General features: G+C 41.8%; 1 protein-coding gene across 1 annotated transcript in view; it reads left to right on the top strand.

The window, feature by feature from the left end:
* Window positions 1-6: 6 nt before the first annotated feature.
* Window positions 7-21,383, top strand: part of kank4 (KN motif and ankyrin repeat domains 4) — an 89,351-nt gene continuing 67,974 nt past the window's right edge. The window contains exon 1 of the mRNA XM_065955653.1: window positions 7-140. The gene's annotated coding sequence lies outside the window, so the exon portion shown is untranslated. The remainder of the gene's footprint in view (window positions 141-21,383) is intronic.

Genomic DNA, 21,383 nt, shown 5'->3' with positions numbered 1-21,383 from the left:
ACTGAAGTTTGGCTCAAAGATCGTGATTTATGTATTATTTTAGAAAGAGCTGAAAGTGTGGATCTGTGGCAGTGCTGCTGAAGTTTTTCTCTTCTCAATACGTCTTTTTGTCCCAAAGGATAACACACGCAGCTGCAGAGGTAAGACGAGGATAGATATGGCCTGCACTTTTTCAACGTCTATTTTACTGTCATGCCCTTATTCTTCCTTTGTCAGCTGTTTGTGTAGTTCACCCTCTCCTCTTCTACTTTTATTCTGTGCTCTCTTCCCCTATCTTTTTTATATCCACAGTTGTTGGGACATTATTCAGAATTGAAATGGCAAATTTCCAAACCTGCCCACCTTCCCTTTTTTTTAGAGCTCTAATTGTGTGAATTCAAGTACTTTAATGAATTAGAACTACTTTGATGAATTATCGATGAATTCTTTCAGTCGTTTTTCAAGCATAAAATTAAATCATCTGCAGGCTGCGTCGTCTTAAGAGAGAAGATGTGCTGCTTTTCTTTGTCGTTTTAAAACTGTGAAAAGAAGTCTCTGCTTGTTAACCAGCTGGCTGGAGATTGTGATAAGCATTTTCAGACTTTATGATATTTAAAAAAATGTCAAAATATCGATTAAGTGTGAACATAATAGGAACATAAATCCATAATGGCAATAAACAAAAGTTGCAGCCCTTTATAATATAAACATTGCAGCCATGCTGACATTATGACTCCAGCTTCATTCATCCTCTGCCTCTCTCTCTCTCTCTCTCTCTCTCTCTCTCTCTCTCTCTCTCTCTCTCACTCTCTCTCACTCTGTATGCTGATGTTTTGCTTTTGCCCTGAGCTTTGGGATCGTCCTGCATCTGTTTTGTAATCAGATGCTGCAAGCGAGGCGCGCACTTTCATCTTCACGCACACCGTGTAAAAAAAAAAAAAAAACATACTGACAAAGTGAATCTCTCTCTCTCTCTTAATCCTCACATTTCTCCCCTGATTTTTTTATTTGTTTTTAAAGTCTCTTAACTGTTGATCCCTTCTCTTGAGCAAATCTTTACGCGAGCCAGGTTTCAGTGAAAATCCTCACTTCTCCTCACAGTTGTCTGAAAACAGTTGTTTCGTGCATACAGCTCCAATGAACACATACTGCAGGAAGTGCTGGACGGTGGATGGAGTGGAGAAGAAATGTCATGCGATGGCTTGTTGTTTAGAGAGGTCATATATGCAGTGAATGCATGGTTGCCTCTGAGCGATATACATGCATTCTCTCACTGCTGCATCTTAGCCTCCCTTGCTTTCCCCCTTCCTCGCTCTCTCTTTAGTGCACACCCTCCCTGTCTCTCTCTCTCTCTCTCGCTGCTCTTATGTGCTCTGCGTTTATTCTCGGTTAAGACTTGGTCACTGCTCTGCTTGCCTGCCACAGAGCATTGGCCATGGTTGGTTGGCTAACCGCAGCTACACAACATTAAAAAGGCAAAGAGTTCTTGTTACAGGGGGCATGTTTACACCGTGTCGTTTTGTGTGTTTGTGTGTGTGTGTGTGTGTGTGTGTGTGTACGAGTTGTGTGCGTATTCATCCTGCATTTGCATTAAGAACTCACCATCCATGCTGAGGTTAAAGGTCACGTTGTTGTTCACACATACACACACATACACACTCTCACTGTCCTCCGAGATATAACTGACCCACATTATTACAGTCCCCTGCTGTTTGTGTGTGTGTGTGTGTGTGTTTACGTGTGTGTCAGTGTGATTTCCTCAGAGGTGCTGAGAGGTGAGTCACACCAGCTCACACGCTGGTGGCTCTCACTGTAACGGTGTCATGATGAGTGATTAACAAAAAGTACCCGCATCTTGTTAAACAGATGTGTCTGAGGAATGTCAACTTTTCAGGAAATCTTAGCAAAACAACCTTCTTCTTTTTTTTCCTCCGCTCCACACACACACACACACACACACACACACACACACACACACACACACACACACACACACACACACACACACACACACACACACACACAACACACACACACACACACACACACACACACACACACACACATATACATTTAAAAGGTTACCTTCACCCAGTTATGTAACCCTCATTGTGTCCTAGAAATCTCTAAACTCATACAAGACCTCAGCGTCTTTTAGTTCATGTTAATATCTTAGGATAAGCGAGAAGGGGCCATGTTTGCATTTCATGCCTTTCAAATCTATTATTGGAAGCATGACCCTGAAAGTCGGTTGACATATTACTGCCTGCATCCTTTTTGTTCTTCTATCACCCAAACACCTGCTTCGTTGAGCTGACCTGGTTGTTCATGTCTCATACACTCTCTTCCTGCGAAGTCTAGAATGATCACAAGTTGGGTGGAAAGTAGCATTTCCAACATGGTGTCCACCAAAATACCACTTCAGAAACCAGTGGGTGACATTACAGATGCTATACGTCCATGTTTTCTGCAGGATATGAACTGTATCAAGCATGCCTTCATTAGGGAAGAATAGAGGCGGGACATGGAAAGAAACATCATTAGCGTCACACACACACACACACACACACACACACACACATTCAGACAGGGCTGTCTAGTCCTCACTAATGCCATATTTCCACATACGTCGATTCACATCTGTTAATACCGCCATTCTGTCTCCGTGCCTTTTATACAGAGCGGCAACGGAGGATAACAGCACAACTGTCCCGCCTCGTACAGGCCGTATAAAAGGGCCTTTAAAGTCATGAATAGTAAAGTGGCTCAGTTTGGTGCTGCAGTGGAAACCAGACCATTAGGGACCAAGCCTTAGGTAGAACTGTATAGGAAAGGCTTAGCAGTTTAATCTGATGGAAAGTGTATTGAAGCACAGAGGCAGACACACAAACAGACACGCACGCACGCACACACACACACACACACACACACACCGGGCCCACCCAGAATCTGCAGCCACTCCAGTGAGCATCTTTGGATGGCTGCTCTCATGCAGAACCATAGCTTCACTCTGAACATTTAAAAATGATATATTTTTTAAATACATTTTGCATCCTCACTTTTTTTTTGTCTCTTGTCGTGGTTTCTGAGTTTGAGTGATGGTCACGATGAACAGTTTAAAAAAAAAAAAAAAAAAAAATATCTAAAGATGGCTGAGCAACAACACAGCGCACAAACCACATGGCACATGACACGATCCCTTGTGATGTGTGTGTGTGTATGGAGCAGTTTTGCTGCAGGTTTGTTTTCCCACCGAGTGTTAGCTGAGATGGGCAGTTATGTTTCCTGGTGTGTGTATGTATATGTGTGTGTGTGTGTGTGTGTGTGTGTGTGTGTGAAGTTGGCCGGTGCCAGTCGTTGCCAGTCTGTGCTCCATCTCGACTGGCCGAGCGCCCGGTGCTCCCATGTGGTTCGTGTTCTCCAGACTTTTTTCACGTCCACTGACTCCTCCTCAGGCTCCTCTGAACCTGTAAATGTCTGTGTTGGCCCACACAGCCGGAGTGTGTTTGTGCACAAAGTGTGCGCTAAGTTGATTGCTTTAAGGGATAAAGGTGTTCAGTTTCTCGCAGAGCCAAATAATCCACTACAAAGTCAAAACAAAGCCAGATCAAGAAAGAGCCTGTGAGGTGTGAGCTTTCAGGAACTCTTTATTGCATGTCTGCGTGAGATGGAGCCGTGCGGGGCGACACAATGTTGGATTTTTGTTTTTTATTGTTTTATCTCCACAGTGTTTTTTTCGTTAACATGAAAAATATTCTCTTTTTATCGTACAAGTGGCAGAGCCCGGGCTAAGGAGCTTTAGGGCTTCTTAGCTGTGCTGTAGGCGGGAGGGGGACTCCCTTAACTCGCTGTCTGTGTCAGTCAAAGACGCCAAAAAACCCTCACTGCGAACACACACAGATACATGAGAGCCTGGAGTCAGCATGCACACACACACACACACACACACACATACACACACCAGCTAGGCGAACGCCCAGGGATAGCACTACTAATCTCATTCTCTGTTGACACAGTAATTCCTCAGCTGTGCCATGCGTTCACAGCTCTCTGCCTTCTCATCATGTTGGCGTCCTGAAGCTGGAGGTGTGTCTCTCCTATCAGTGTCAGCAGAAGGGTGAGTTCTCACCGAGGCCCGGGGTTTGTGTACAGCCTGTGCCTGCAGCACATCTGTCCTGCTTATCACAGCTTCCCACACACGACAACACTTTGAAAAAAAAAAAAAAAAAACTGTAGGAGTTTGCAGAAGTTCACAATAAAGTGGTGCTGAATTTCTGGAAGATGTTCGGGTAGCAGGGCAGTATTAAACAGATTTGTACTAAAGTAGAAGTATGGATGAGTGAAGAAGTTCACACTCTGAAATGTAAGCACAGTATGAAAGTATAAAGTAGAACGCTGAAGGTACATTTCTAACAGCTAGTTGAAGTTTGGGTCACATTTTGGAGACTATTGAGCTTGATAAAAGTACTCAACTCTGCTCCAATTTGCAAATCACTCAGATGGGAAATTTCCTTCCTAATCTGCCATTTCAGCTGGTTCACCTTCATCTGTGTCATTAAAAGTGTTTTTTTCTGCTCATGTACATTGCAGAGACGCCTCTCTTGTCTGTTTCATCTTGAAAGTTAATTACATTGTCATAATTGTATAATGTCTTTTGTGCTTGGTAAGCACAAACCAATGTGCCAAGGATTGATGTATTCTAAAGAAAAGTCCATTCAGGCTTTAATCCGAGCGATGTTGATACGGCTGTGTGCCAGGATGCCAATTTAAAATAATTCCTTAAATGCATGAAAAATATAATAACAAGCCGGTTTTGGAAATGTGAGGAGTGAAAGTACAGATAGGGGGAAATTAAAGTATTCAGAAGAAAAAAATCTCAAGCAGATAAACATGAAAGCTCTACTTAAGATAAGATAAGGTCATAAAGAACACAACACACAAGGCTGGCAACCTTTCAAGTAAAACATACAAGTATGAAAAACAAACACAAAGTTTTAAGTACAGTAACAAAGTGTATGTGTTTGTTACTTCCCACCTCGACCAGTGGAAACATTCACAAAACATTATTTAAGTCAGTGTTCGTTTTCTTTTTAATAATTGACACGTTCCACAGAAAAGGACACTGAAGATATAAAGACTTAAGCTGACAGGTCAGATAAAATATACAGTATGAGAACAAAGGCTGAGGCTTTATTTACCTCTTACCAAATCAAGAGTTTGTAGACATCAGCACTTTGGCTGCTGACAATTCATGAGTTTGTTGTGGCTGATGTCGATCCAGCCCATTGTTGGAGAGACGCCAGCAGAAACTGAAGTCGATGCCAAGGTAGGCAGATTTCTTTTATCTGCCCTGAAAGCACATTTTGTGTTTTAAAAAGGAATGTCAGCTGGTTTAGATCTGAACAAAGCACAGACTCTCTGCAGACTTTCATACCTGTGTGTAATCATTGGTTTCATTGTGTCATTTAAATGAGCATTTAACACAAGAGGCTACAACTGACCTTCTCTGTCCTCGGTGTAACTTAACATCTACTGTGTAGGTTAAGACTGATTTCCTGTCAGTATAGTTAGCTGAACGGCTTATTATTGGTGTCATCCTTATACTGCACATTTCTGCTTTGAGGAGAGAAAAGTAGCTGCCTACAATGGGCTGTTCCTCTCTTTACCTAGAGTATCTTTAAAGTGTAAACCTACTCGTCTTGATGGCCTGTGATGTCTGACATCAGGGAGGTTAAGTTGTGTTCAGCTTTGATGAAAAATATTCCACTGATCATCAAAACCTCCTCAAGTGCTGGATCACAAAGCTTCCAAGCAGAGCATACAGCCTAACAGAGCGTTTATCTTGACTTTAAAACAGACAGTACAAAAAGAGGATGAAGCCATGTATGTAACATCACCCATTGGTTTATTTTCTACTTTTTTCAAGTATTTTTTTTTTGTGTGAGGAATTAAGCATCAAGGCCTTCACCATGTCGCATTTTATGGGAGGCCAAAAGTGACCATATTTGAACAAAGAGCGTTGTCATTTTTATAGTCTGTGCTTGAGGCTAATTCTGTAGCAGGCTAATCAGCAAGTTAATGAGCTAAGCCTTATTAATTGTCAAAAAAAAAAAGAAAAATTCTCTCCAAGGCATCGGCATGTCAAACACAGCCCAAAGGTTACGTTCAGTGACTCCAATTAGCTGAGGTGATGCCTCGCAGACAGCTGATGGCGCCCACCTGTCACTCCAAGCAGCCAAGCCATTAATTATGCATGTCTGGAAGTTTCAATATAACTAAAGCCATTTTCATGCATTCACTCCTCCTGAGGCGGCACCGGAAATCTTCCTGACTTCAATGTTCACACATGCACCTCACAGTGGACAGTTTTTCCCTGTCAGATGGGTGGGGGTGGGGTGGGGGTGTCTCAGGAGGCAGAACATGACATAAAAAGGAGTCTGACTCTTTATATCAGTCCTACATGTGATTGAACTTAGTCACAGTATTTACACGGAAAAGAGGAAAAGAACATGGCATAATCAAGCCAGTCACACACCAGTCGAGTAATATGAATGCCATCACCCCCCCCCCCCCCCCCCCCCCCCCCCCGCACGTCTTTGCACACAGAAGTTATACTAGTTGGCTGGCAGAAAAGATTCTGCCAAGCACACATGCAGCTCAACACTAAAAAATCTGCTGAATGTGTAGTATACATGTTATATTCTTTTGTAAAGTTTGGCATTTTGATCTAAACCTGAGGTGGACTGACAGCCTCATGTGGCCATTTTTGGAACTGCAGAGTTTGGCACTAAGTCTTCAAATTTCAGCCCCTTTGAGGTTGCTCCTTGTTTGTGAAACCAGGCTGGTAAACAGCAGGTTGACTGACAACAGAACAATAATGCTGAGATCTTTTCCCAAAAAGGTTACTTGACAACCATCCATCACCTCAGCGATAAACAACATCTTGCAACAAACTCTCTGAAAATCCATCCAGTCTTTGAAACACAGTGGGTTATGCTGTGCATATTTTTGCATTGTTATCAAGTTGAGGAACAGTGTTTTGTTTTTGGAAGAGTTTCCCTGATGTATGCGTGAGTGGGTGAGTTGCAGGACAAGGGTCACTGAGGTGGGCTGTAGTTCATCCCTGAGAGGAACTATGGAGTTCAAAGGAACAATACACTCTCTTCCCTTGTTCTTTGGACTCTGTTTGGGTGGAGGACACCAAAAGGGTTTTCACTTTCTTTCAAAAGCCTTGCTCACATTTGCACAAAACTCTTGAAAAAGTTCTCTGTGTGAGTTGTGTGAACGCAAGCAGCAACATTTTTCACTCAGACTTTAGTCGGAGTTTCTCCTGCCAGACCCCTGCTATTTTTTTCTGCTGCAGGAAGTCAGAGTGAGCTGATGAGCATGCAGCAGAATATGATCAGCAGAATTCACCTCGTGCAAGACGGAGGGAGTAGTGATGTTTATACCCTGCGATTGGTGCACAACCATAGGCTGTATGCACGATCTCGCTGGTAATTAAATGGCTGCGTTACATTTTCTGTTTTGTAACTAAATGTGGAGAAGAACGCCGGGAGGAAGACAAGATGAAGGTCTCAACATGGCGTTGGCTACAGCAGAAATGCATTTTTGGAAAGACGAGCAGACCCAGTTTTTGCTGTGTCAGCTGAAGGAGTTAACATATTGGAGTATATCGAAAAAAACAGTTTGTCCCTTGCTTACTTGTTTGACGATTTTCTTATATGTCACATTTTAAGTCAACAGGAAGAAGGTCCATTAGTAGCTAGCTGAAAAGGGCATATTGAGAACTACCTCAGCGGAGTCAGACATAGTTCTGAAAAAAAATCAATGCTCCTCCAGTGATGGTATACTGGTCCAATTAATTGGCCTAATCAAGTTTATAATGTATTGTGTGATAGCATAAATATAAATCCAGACTTTCTCCTTATCCACTTTGTTTTCAGTACCTGACACACAGTATTTGTGCTTTGCAGTCAGTGCGGTTACATGTTGATATGGCCCTTAAAGGGTTTGGTTCAGGATGCAGTTCCCAGTGTCAGAGCAGAACTATGATTTATACGGACAGGTTTTCAGGTAGAATCTAACACAAGATCTTGCACCGCCGCTCAGCGCTGAGGAACAATGGCTGGGTCCATCCCCACATTGTTCCCCTGAGTCGTATCCCCACCACTGCTCCTTAAATGGGTTCCTGGCATTGACAGGCAGGAAAAAACAGAGGCTGTCGTGAGAGGCACGACGAGCGCAGAGCGAGAGGGGGAACATGTGACTTCCTGAACCTGAACGGTCAAATGCTGCGTTTCAGTTGGCTGGCCGAAGGAGGGAGAAACTTCCTGCCTTAGTGTTATTGGAAGTGACCGCTCCCTGTGAAAAAAGTGCAGACTTATTGAATGTGTGTGTGTGTGTGTGTGGGAGGATGCTGTGTGATCTGAAGATAGCCTTAGGCTTTCTGAGTGCATATTTGAATAATTTGGATGCTCATGTGGGTATAAATATATAAATTGTGGATACAGTGGATTGTTGTTCTCGTAAGGTCTTGGTGTGTTGTTTTTCTTCTTCTCCTCCTCTTCCTCCTCCTCCTCCTCCTCCTCCTCCTCCTCCTCCTCCTTCTTCTTCTTCTTCTTCTTCTTCTTCTTCTTCTTCTTCTTCTTCTTCTTCTTCTTCTTCTTCTTAACTCTTTCCCTGCCAACATCAGTCTTGTGTTTTACCTTTGAGATTAAAAAAAAGAAAATAAAAAGTCTCTTAGCCGGATATTAAATCATTCAAGCCAACTATACGACTTTGTGATAGAGATGCCCTCTCTGTGGTTTTTAACTAGATCTTTAAAGTGGAATAAAGATTTTAGTTAGCTGATAAGCTAATGTCAGCGACAGCTGTCAAAGTCCGACCATGGACTGTCAGAGAAACACTAATTCTTCACGTGAAACTACTTGGTCATACATCTATTTTTTTCTGCCAAGCCTTTATCGTAGAGACAGGACAGTGACTAGAGTCGGGGAGCGAGAGAGAGAGAGAGAGAGAGTGGAGAATGACGTGCAGGAAAGGAGCCACAGGCCGGATTTGAACCCAGGCCTCCCTGCTTCAAGGACTGCAGCCCAGTTGTAGTCCTCCACCTGCAGGGACTGAGTCGAAGAATTGCCGTAGAGTTTCATGAGCTGAACTTAATGTATGCTTATGGCTGCTGATGACAAGGCCAAAGCTCAGTCCTTTACATCACAGTGCGTACTCTGCTGCTTCCACACAATAAGTCTGTTCAGTGTGAGTTTGCCGACTGAATAAAAAAAAAAACCCACATAGATCCAAACAGATTCTGTAGTGACTGTGGTCCTCTATTTCATTGCCTCTTAACTGCTCTCGCTGACAGCACAAGTGAGGAAGAACCACTGTGGGTTTACCACAGCTATGCGACAGTTCAGAGCACTGACTCTGAGAGATCTAACTGTTATATCAAAACAAATCAAAATTCTGGTTGGTTTCATAAATAGGTTTCTTTTTTTGGTCTTCAACCAAAAGGATGAAAAGGATGCTGCTATCATTTTTTATACTTAAATACTCAAATTTTGTCAACTGGTTGAAAGGTTCAGACTCTTTCACAAAATGAGCAAAAGTAACAAGAGTCATAGACATATATAGGACTGAAAACAAAATCCTAAGATTTGTTGATCAACCTTAAAATAAACACAGAACAATTTCATGAACCTTCATCATGTAAGTTGTATTTTTGGACTTTGCTTTGGTATTTTCAGGTTCTCCAAGGTCGAGCATTCTTCTGTCTTAAATTGCAACCTTCTGTTCAAACATTCAAACACATCTTCGGCTCCTGGTGAAAGTGTGTGTTACTTTTACTCACTGCAAAGAATGATTAAGTTGTCTCTTGTATTACCTTATTCTAGATTCCCGTGACTACTTTTGGTAAATAACAGGCCAATGAGAGCATCTTTAAAGCTGCATTCATTGGCATTCAATAGGCCGATGTCAAAGATGTCTTAAAACATATGTCATATGTGTGTTGGTTAAAAACTGTTTGACCAAAAGCAGAACTCCTACACTTCACAGCCAAATTCCAAAAGCAGAATAATACCTCCTGTCTGCAGGAAGACAGACAGCAGCAGTGGCAGAGATGACAATGAGTGTATTTTTGTGAATGAATCTTTTGCCACCTGACTCAGCTGCTCAAATTGTAGAATTTCTCTTTTTCTGTCTAGAATATAAGCTCTGACACCATTCATTTAAAGTTTTTTTTGTGGTTGGATAGTGTTCCTCTTGTGCAGATTTTTAGTTGTTTTCAGTGTCTTGACTTCTTTTCAGTGTCATGTCCTCTTGTGGTTCTTGTGAGTTGGCCTCTGTGTGCACCGTGAGCGCAGAGTAATGTTGGTCTCTTACTCTGAACCTCCCAAACATCCTTCTCAATCTCAAACTCGTGCTTCCTCTATCCGATGACAAACACATTTTTTTCTCATAAAAGTTTCATGAGTCCCATCTGAAAGCAAAAGAGAAAATCAGTTTTCTGGTGCGCTCTATCTCTTCTCTCATCTCCCGCTCGCTCTCACAGATACACACTCTAATGTTTCTTCAAAGGTAGTTTTCTCTTCTCTGCTTTTTGGAGGGTTGATGTGCACATATTCAAGGTGAAAGAAATCAAGAAGAGACCAAGAAAAGGAGAGTTGAAACAGGGACCGGGCAGAGTCAAGATATTTTCCGTGTAAAATTGTGTTTGGTTGGTGTGTGTGTGTATGTGTGTGTGTGCATGTGTGTGTGTACCGGCAAAGCCTGTTTGATGTTCTTCCCATCTTTCATGTGAAATAGTGGTGAGATAGCTGGCACTAATGGGTTGCATGAAGCTCAGGAATGTAGATCAACAGATGAATGCCTCACCGCTGACTGTGTAAGTGCATGTGTGTGTTAGAGTGCAAGTATGCAGTGGTGGTACACACACACACACACACACACACACACACACACACACACACACACACACACACATACACACACACACACACATACATTGTTACATTGAGTTTTCAGGTTATGAGCTTTCAGATGTGTGTGCGTGTCTCAATGTGTGTGTGTGCGTGTGTGTGTTGGTCTCTTGTGTGACTCTCGGAGTGTTTGGCCTCAGTGGAGCTGCTGCCTGACCGGCATTTAATGAGCCCTGATCCCTGTCTGCTGCTCCACCTGTGAATGCGTGTTTGTGCTTTTCTGTTTCTCACAGCGTCTTGTTGGAGCTGCTAAAACACTCGTTTCCCACCAGGGCCCAGACACACACTTCTGTTTCTCTACTGCTTCATGCATGACAAATGTGGACATTACTGTTCCCACTGACATATATTCATTTAGTGGGTCTAACAAAAGTACGACTGCCAGACAAGTTTACGTCATACTGTACCAAAGAAAAAAAGCCCAACAAGCAAATCTGGCAAAAAAATCAAAAGCATTTACTTGCACATCAATAAAAATATATATTTGCATTATATTGCTAAAGTTCGAGATGATTTTAAATAAATTGGTAAAGCAAAAAAAAAAAAAATCATAATATAATCACTTTTTCATCAAATTAATTAGTTTTGTATGAACAATACGGAGCCCTGAAATTGTTTTCAAAATGCGTTTTGGCAACTGAATAATGTATTTTGTTTTATATCTTTTAGGTACAATAATTCATAAAGTGCATCATAGACTGTGAGACCATGATAATGTAGACTAGACTTTAGAAGACTGTTTCTCTTTGAATCCCATTTTATTGACTAAACACCCGGACAGATTGTGAGGTTGTTTACATAGACTGTATGAAACATGGACATAGTCTCAGTGACGCCACCCATTGGTTTCTGGAGCCAAGATTTGAAATCCACAGTGGAGGTAACCAAATGCTTTCTCAGTGTAACTTTCAGTCAACCTAGCAAAAGCCAAAGAGGTGGAGGTGAGGCGGTCCTTAAGCCTCCTAGCAAACAGCGACAATGAACCCACCTGTCAGTCAGATCTGCCACACCTTTAATTATGCGTAACTTTATGCATAAGCCTTAAAAGAATCAAAACTAATGGGCTATCATCAAATCAGCTCCCACACAGTGTTTACCCATAAAGACACGAGCTGTTCAGACTGAAACCGCTTTTTGAACCAGGCCGTAAACATGTTTATTTCTGCTGTTAAAATGGATATTTTTGAATGGGTGTCAATGGAACTTATGAGGATTTTTGCATCGGGCCTCAAAAAGACACTCAAAAAACTGTTGTTTATTGCACTTTCGGAGGATTTAGTATCATTCTAACTCTTGTGCATCAAAAGGTCGTGCTAAACCTGATCTTTTCTGCGTTGTCACGTTTAGTTTATGATGCGAGAAACATTAAAAATAATGGTTTCATGATGGAAATACGAATGCCAGCTGTGGGCTTCATTCTGAAAAATTCCATGGCTCTAAACTGCGCAAGTGTACAAAGATTCACTCTCTTAAAAACAGGGTTGTTTTTTTTTTAAAATATCACTCAGACTATAATTAATTTTCTTTTGCTCTCAGATCAATGCGGCGTCATATTTGCTCAAAAGCTGGGATTTAGTGACGATGGGTAATAGGATCCATGTGTTAGTCAAACAGCAGCTTATGCAGGCCAATACTTTAATTTGTGACAGGCAGGCGGGATCAGGTAAACAAACGGAGAAGGCTTTGGCAGCCGACACACACACACAGCTGGCAGGTAATAGGTAAGAGGCAGGCAATGATACAGCTCAAAATGAAAAGAAACCTGACACTATAACAACATTTGGAAAATAAGACAATGACTCAAAAACAAAGCTGTGTCATCGTTTTTGGAAGCTGTGCACTTCAGGAATTATTACATCAAAAGGACATCTAAAGGCTGTCTCCTTCCAACAGGGACTTTAAGAACTATGGACTCCATTGCATCTTTTACAGCCCTTAGTATTCTCGAAAACCAAAAAGCATCCTTTGAAGAACTACTTCAACGACAGACTGTGAGATTCAGAGGCCTGAGTGAAGGGAGAGAGAGAGAGGGGGGAGCGCAGGTGTCACTGTGACACAATCAGACTAGATTGCAGCACTTGAACCAGCACACCCACCATGAATAGCTCCAATCAGCTGGATTGTATCATCAGAGAGACCTCTTCTGATTGTCGATCAGGGCCCTGTGTTTGAAGACATTATTCATATGAAATGAAAATTCCCAAAATGAAATCCCGTCTCCAGAAAGAGCTGGTACGTTGTGTAAAATGCAAATTGAAACAGAATGTGAGGATTTTACAAAGCATTGACACCGCATATTTAATTGAAAATAGCACAGAGACAACCAATCGAATGTTGAAATTTGATTTCAGCAACAGGTTTCAAAACTGTCGGGACACACTGATCTTTATAGACCACTGTGTTGCATCACTTCTATTTCAACACTTTGTAACTGGAAACGGTGGAGACCAGTTTCTGACATTTTGAAAGGGGAACGTTATTCTTGCTTGATTTAGGATGTCAGCTGTCCAGCAGTTCAGGGTTTCCTGTTATGATTCATAATGCCCCCAACATGTTCAGTTGGTTGTCAAGTCAGTTCTGCAGGTGGGCCAGTTTAGCACCCAGACTCTTTTACATTTTACACATTGTCCCAACTTTTTAAGAAACAGGGTTTTAATGTGGCAAAAAGGCACCATGACTGGTATGCTCAAAGATCTCTAGTTGAAATGACTGCAATTTTAAATAAATCTGTGTGCCAACAACCAGTAAACATAAATAATTCAGCAGCACCTCTGCCCAAATCCTCTTAAGTCTGAAGTAGTCACTCTGTACATAAATCTTATTGTAAGGGAACATATTGTCAGTTTCTTTGACAAAATGCTGCTAAAGGACTCTTAGCTTAGCTTAGCTTAGTTTGTACTGTATTTCTTCTACATCCCTAAGTACGTTTTCTGATAAAAGCCTGAGTCTTAAATCCATGACAGCCCCTTAAAAAAACCTAATCACTTTTTTATTTGACTATCTTTTACATTTGACTAATGTTACCGATATGGGAATCTAATATCGATTTTCAGATATCCGATACTGATATATTGGCCGATATCTTACTTAGATCGACGTTCGATTTGTAGAGATAGATAGATTTAGATATACACATTTATTGCGTTGAGCCCTCAGATGCAGTCGTCAAACACTTGTGGAAAAGATTTATAAAGAAGACAAGATCGCCCTCAACTGGAAGGTAACTTCACATGAGGGTGATGTTGCTTGTTACAATCCATATAGCGCCCTCTGCTGGCGACAGAGAATATAGAAAATATACAATGACACTCAAATGAACTGCTATTTGACTGGTGAATAAATAAAATCAGCACATATCTGCGATAAAATTAGCCGATACCGATAGTCACTGGATATGCTTATATCGGCCGATATTATTGGCTGGCTGATTAATCGGTCGAGCTGTATACTTCTACACCAGTAGCCACAGGATCCACTCCTTTCTTTCACTTGGCCCCTGCAGCTCCAGATGTTGCTGACATGGTATCATTATCTCCCTGTTCTCCCCGGTTACTAAAACCCACAGACAGCTCTCCTTGTCGGCCAATCAGATAACAGATAGCCCCTGGTTTTGAATCAGTGCTACATGCCTTTCATCCTCCTGCATTTTTTCTGGACACATTTGATCCTGCAGAGTGTTTACTCTGTGCAGCAGCCGAGGAATCGGTGTAGAGGAAGAGGAAGAAGAAACAAGAAGGGATGTGCTTGAAGGATAGAGAGGGAGTGAAGGAGGGAGGGAAGATGGGAGGAGGGGGGACACAGTTCACCTTTCACATGTCAGCTGTATTGAGGCTTGCTAGAGAGACAAGGAATAAATGACTGGGAGAAGGAGAGAGAGAATGTCAGCAAAGCATTCAAGAGGCAATGTTTTCCCTCACTATCCATCTTTCTGCCTGCATGTCAGCCTCCAAATCAGGCATTTCTATCAGTCAGCAGTGGGTTCCTGAAACTCTGAGGCATCTCTTCTTTTTTTACATCCAACAAATAAGATGCAAAGGGTCTGAGGACTGAAAGGAGGAAGAGAGTAAGATCCAAGATAGAAAGGGGAAGAAAAAGCAGTGAGGGTGGGAGCCAGTGAGCGAACAGGATCTGCATAAATTTGGCATCTTAAAATAGGGTTTCAGTAGCATCAGTAAACTCACTTTTTGGAATAGATTTCCTTGCACGGCAAGTCATATTTCCTCAGCAACATTAGTGTCCAAATGAAACTCTCGCCTGAGCTCAACAGGCCTCAGAGCAAATTACTTTTTTCTCCCCGCTGCAATCTCTGGAAGAACTGCACATTTACAACGGACAAGGAAAGCTTTTCCTGTTCAAATTAGCCTGCTTGGGCAGCTGTCAGTGTGAATTATTTTAACCATCAGGTCTAATAAATGTTTCAGGTTAGTTGTGAACTGACATCCTGCAGTTACAGAGCTCTATGCATACATAAGAAACACCACAGAAAAGAGGAGCGTGCAGAATGTAGGAACCAATATACGATCAATAACTGGTTCCTAAAGTAGTTTGATTGCAGCCTCAGAGGAATGTTCAATAATGAAATACAATGGAAACGCAGGTGTGCTGTAACTTATTTATACCGAATCAAAGAACTGCATGCAATGAAATGCAATAGCTATTATTACTTTTGTACCTCTTGTGTTGCTGTAGTCTGCTGTATGTCTGTATCCATACATCCTGTAGGTATTTCTTTTGTTTTAATCCATTTTTTCTCATTAAATTGATTATTTTGGCTTTACTTGGGGGCCCATCCAAGAATGCAGTGTTGGTTGGTACCTCATGAAGTTTTTGTAAATTATCAATATTGTATTCATACAAATAATCAGGTTCCCCAGAGGATGAATCCTTATCACTTTTCTGAGTCACTAACTTTTCTTTTGGTGCCACCATGAGATTCACAAATGTGCTTTTTGTTCAGGGTGATCTTACTACTTTTTTCTCGACAACCACATCACAATTTAAATGAATCCGTTACAATAGATCGTGTTTTATTCTGCGTTTAGCGTCAGCAAAGTCAGAGTCATTCAAAATATCCATAACACCAAATAACCTCTAAATGAACAGCTAGTCCACGACCCCAGTTGTGTTTATTTGTAAGTAAAGTCAAATGTTGGCATGCTAATACCCTGCTTTATGATGCTTAGCATTAAAGCTGCTAAACGTCAGCATGGGAGCGTTTTATTGTGATTCCATTAGCATGCTGACATTATAAGTCAGCTCAAAGCTCTGCAGTACGGCCTGACAGTTACAGTGACAGTTACTGCTCAGTGCACGATGCTATCTGTATTCACGTCTCTGCATGTTTGCTCCGTGATCCATCACACTTATGATCAAATAACAATTTTAAGGTTTAATTGTCTTAATAAAACATGACGGTCACTCTCACCATGGGAGCATTTGACCTATTAGATTGTTTGCCTGGGCAAAGCTTTCAAACTCTTTGTCCAGTCAGATGAAACCCAAACTAGCTGCAGGCTAATCTTGGTTGAATTTGCTTCAGTTTGGTGGCTATTTCTTGATCAGCTAGCATGATACCCGAGAAAGGAAAATTGATTAAATACGATAGTGTGTCTGGAAAAAAAAACTTCACTTCTACCGTTTTGAATTGTTTTGGATTCAGGAGAGTAAAAAAAACAAAGCATATAGAAAAGTAGGAAGACATTGGATCTCTCATTTGCAGAGTTAATTTGTGATTATTGATGTCCTCATCGTTACATTGAACAGTGTAAACACACATAGATTGTCCAAATATCATGCACGCCCAGTCACATACATATTTGGGCGAATGGTTTCAGACCATGGTATTGACCATAAAGGTCAATACCATGGTCAATAAAGGAAACTCTCAAAACCCTCTGAAACTGACAAATGAACCGTCAGTATCTTTGCAGCGCCACAATTAATCAAAATGTCAGCAATACAGGCTGCACCTGTCGGGACAGAACTGAATAAAACGGTTAAAAATAATGCCTGTGAGCGCCATCGGGCCTGAGAACATCACACTATGCTCCTGCTGTGTGGTCACGCTGTCCCCCAGTAGATAGCTAAAGCCAGCACATGCTCTGCCAGCCTTCATCATGGCACAAAAACAAACCAATAGTGACCCACTGACGCTTTGTTTTTCTGTGTCACGATGCCACTGCTGTGCATTGTTTTCGCCGCTGACTAAGCCGATTTCAACTGCGTTATGAAATGCAGCAATTTGGCTGAAATCCAGAGCCCCAGATTTGTCCTAAACCAGTTAGGCTGACTGTGCCAACTGTGGTCAAATATAGAGAGAACTAACTAGCCTGAGTAACAACCCAATTTGTCGGCAGGATCAGGCAGATGTGTGGTGTTTTGTGTGTTTATCATGAAACATGTCGGATTTCTAGACAACCTGCGCCTTAAGGAGATTTATTTTTCTGCCTATATCCTCTGTATTAATGTCGTCAGTGTATGTACTTGTTTCATCCCTCCTCTTTATCGATGCTGGAAAAAAAACATGATTCTCTCCTTCATCCTCCCTCTGAGCTTTAATACCATGCACGCACACACATACAGTACATAAACACACACACACACATACACACACACACTCAGGCCTGCACAGATGGATGGAGAGAGGTCTGCAGAAAAAAAAAAATCTCTCCCCAGCTCTTAGGTTATTTTTACCCTGAATGCTCATGCTCGAGCTATGTATGTGTCTTCCCTTTCACACACCTCTGTCCACCAGTGACTTCTCCCTTTCCTCTCTCTCTCTCTCTCCTCTTTTCAAATCTTTTCTCTTTCTCCACACACTCCCTCTCTCTTTCTTTCCATTCATTCACGAGAGCTGTGTGTGAGCGAGGCCGTGAGAGAGGGGATGAAAGACGCCAGAGTGGAGATTTCATCACTGACGCACACAAATTCAGCACTAGCAGTGCTCCTCATACCAAGCATGTGTGTGAATGTGTTTACTGCACCAGACGCACATGGTTTAGTGTGTTTCTTCCTGCATTGTGTTTTTGAGAAATGTACATGTTCCACTCTCTGTGGAAATTCTGAAAATGAGAGAATTCATAAGCTGGTGGAGGATTTTATTCGTAAATATAAAAGCTGTGTGAGCATTTCAGGAGTTAAGTGTGTTGATATTTTTGAATGACCAGAATAAGTCTGTTACCAAGAACGCATGACTGTGTGTATGTGGATGGGTAGGTAACTGCATGCATATTACCAGATGTTAGAAGTGCATGAATACACATTCATGTTTGTGTGCACACAAACAAACAAACAAATCTAAAACATCAGGATGTTTGCAATGTGTTTTTTTGTTTTGTTTCGGTAAAAGGCTTAATTGAGGACGGTGAGCGATGGAGGGCAGTTGTGCATGAACTTTGCATGAAAGCTGGGGTTTACGTAAGTCATTCTAAAGGTTTTAAGAATACCAAAAATGCATATTTTCTGTGGTTAAATCTCCATTTTCTGAATTGAATGTATGAAGTTTATCAGTACAGCAGCTACTTATAATGGTGAAATACGTTAATGCTACTTTTCTCCACATTACTGTTAAAATCAAAATGCACTGCCACTATTAATTTGCGTCGTCAATGAGAAAATCCTCTCTGCAGCATCTTGAAATTGAATGAATTGTTGGCGGATTGGATCCAGCGCTGCTAAGCGAGGGCCCCGACGTCTCACGCCGAAGCCCGGACGACTCTTGACATACATCTTTGTGGCTTGTTTAACATGGCGGTGAATGGGGAAGAGGATAAGCTGACAGGCAGAAAGAGCCCTCCTTTGATGGGATTAACACAGTGGCAGACAGGGACTAGTGCTTTAGATTGATTAAAGTGTAATCCTGGAGGATAATCATGCCTCCTGATGTGACATGTGTGGCCAGGACCCTCATACAGCGGCCCCCACATGTCAGTTGTACAAACCTAAACAAAAACAGCCATCTTCAGTCGCGCTCTTTGTCCTCCCTTCATCCTTGTCTCTCATTTTGTTTCTTATTATGTCTTCACTTGACTGGTGCCTCTTAGAAAAGGTCAAGAGGAACTGAGAAGACATACCGAAGATGGAAAATGAACACTCCAGTGTCAGCTCATCTGTCATTCATCCAAGAGGCATTAGAAAGGTTTAAGAGTGTGGAGCTTACACCTCGCTAGTAGAACAATAGACTTCCTGGCTTCTCTACAATTTTTGTTGAAACCTCAGTAACCTGTTCATTTAAATTGTACAATGCAATGGTTTATTATAATCATATATGTTGGATTATATTTGGGCCAGAAAAAAAATGTGCAACCTTGGCAAGACATCTTTATTAACATGATAAATTAGAAGTGGATGTGTCTTTGGATTTTAGGTTTGTATATACAGTAGCCTCTGGTGTCAAAGATGAAGCTAATGAGGAATTTCCTTAAACCTGCTTTCTTTGAATGGCCAGCAGGGGGCGTTTTCACTGTTTGCAAAAAAGTAGTCCTTAGCATACATATCTAGATACAAGTCTTTTTCATTGCAGCATGATGTTCATTTCATAAAAAATGAGTCCATTAAGAATAAATTAGAAGATTAAGCAGGGTAGGCTTCAAAGCGTTGCTACGGGAGATAAAGATGTAACAATGCATATCCACCCTAGTTGGTCACTTTCGGCCCCAAAAGATAAAAAACGAGGACAGCCATGGTGCCACACTCACGGCTTCAAAAGGGTATTTCCCCACCGATTGAAGAGGAAAGTTGAAACAGTGGCTAAGTCCACTTCTTTCTTTTTTTTTTTTTTACAGTCCATGGTTAACACCCTTGAACACACAGAATTGTGTCAAACTTTCCATGCCTTGTTGTCAGACATGTGATTCATGGGAACACTGTGCATTGGGGGCACCCACTGCAAGGAAGTGAGGTCACCTATCAGTGGTTACTCAGGCTTTATCATGAGGGCGAAAAAAAAAGCTCTGAGCTCTGCAGAGTCTCTATGTGATAGCCCGGAGCCTAAAAGAGAAAGAATGCTGTTTATTTTAGATTCATACAGCACGGCCAAGGCCTGGATAAATTCAGCTACAATGCATTCGTCATGGTCTGAGGGAGATTAAAATGTGTTTATGTTGGTGTTTTGAGGTGACTGTGGTTTGGGAACACAGTAAGCGGCCTATAACTGAAGGCATCAGTCTGTTCTGAATCTATCCACTGTTTGTTTGTTCTGGCTTTTACAGCAGGATGTAAAAAGTTGAAACATGCAACAGACAAACTTGTGTCACAGTGGGAAGTGAGAGAAGAGCAAAGACAAAAGAGCAGTCTTACATACCGGCAATTAGATGAAGAAAGCAGATAAAACAACAAACATTCAAGGTCATTTTTAAGGATTAGTCATGTAGTCACCACCCCTTATCTATGCTTTTATCTCACCTACACAAACTGTACAGTTCTCTCTTTCGTTTCGCTCAAAGATTTCATAATAGCAACTCAAGTGGTGACATCTTATCCTGGCAGAGACAGGAAAGGAAATCAATTTCTGGAATAATACAGAGCAGAGATATGGGTGGTGCTTGCTGGTATGTCGAAGTAAAGCGGCAGACATGTGGTTGACCCCAATTCTGCTGCTTATCTCGCCGTCCATGAAGGAGAAAAAGCCCTTCTTTTGACCGTGTTTTTCATGGTGGCATATGGAGCCTTATCAGCGTGTGTACTGGTGACATAATGTACCCATATGTTATTATTTTTACAAACACAGGGAAACAAAGTACGCTCATGAGGCTTCAGTTGACCTTTGAATCGTTTTGTTTTCTATTTGGCTGAGGTTAGTCTCTTGCATATTTGTATGAGTTACCACATAATGTGCCTTCAGATTTGCTCTCTTGTCTACTCCTCTGCATCCTTTGACGTCTCTCTCTTTGTCCCTCGTTCAGACACTCAGGCCTCACACATCGACAGAGTTCATCTTAAACCATCTGCGCTGTATGTCTTTCGCCATCTGCTCTCTCCACCTCCTGACAGTGGTGAAAACGTTACTCAGAGCTTTGGATAGAGAGGCGAGCGGATTCAACTTTTTTGACTCACGCAGTCACAGTGTGCGGCAGAATGTAAATAACAGATGGGCTTCTCACATCGGCATCATGAGAAGGAAGCGGATAGTTTGATATGAAGGGCACCTCCCTCAAGGTGATATTCTAATAAATATACGGCGCAGGTTCTATCGGTATGCTAATCCGTCTCATCCTGTGCTTACAATCGACTCGACACCTGACAGCGTGATGGGATGTGGATGGATGAACTGCAGGACGGATAGATCCATTGATGTTTCACATTGCTCTGCCCTTCTACTGTCTAGACGAGGCAACACTGTCTTTGGCCAATTCAGTTCACGTTACCCTCATGCGTGTCAGAAGCGCCACTGTGAGGAATCATGGAGTAGCGACGCGGTGAGGCAAG

Source organism: Labrus bergylta, chromosome 6 (genome assembly GCF_963930695.1).
Source record: "Labrus bergylta chromosome 6, fLabBer1.1, whole genome shotgun sequence".
NCBI lineage: Eukaryota > Metazoa > Chordata > Actinopteri > Labriformes > Labridae > Labrus > Labrus bergylta.
This window is presented reverse-complemented; position numbering and strand designations above follow the sequence as displayed.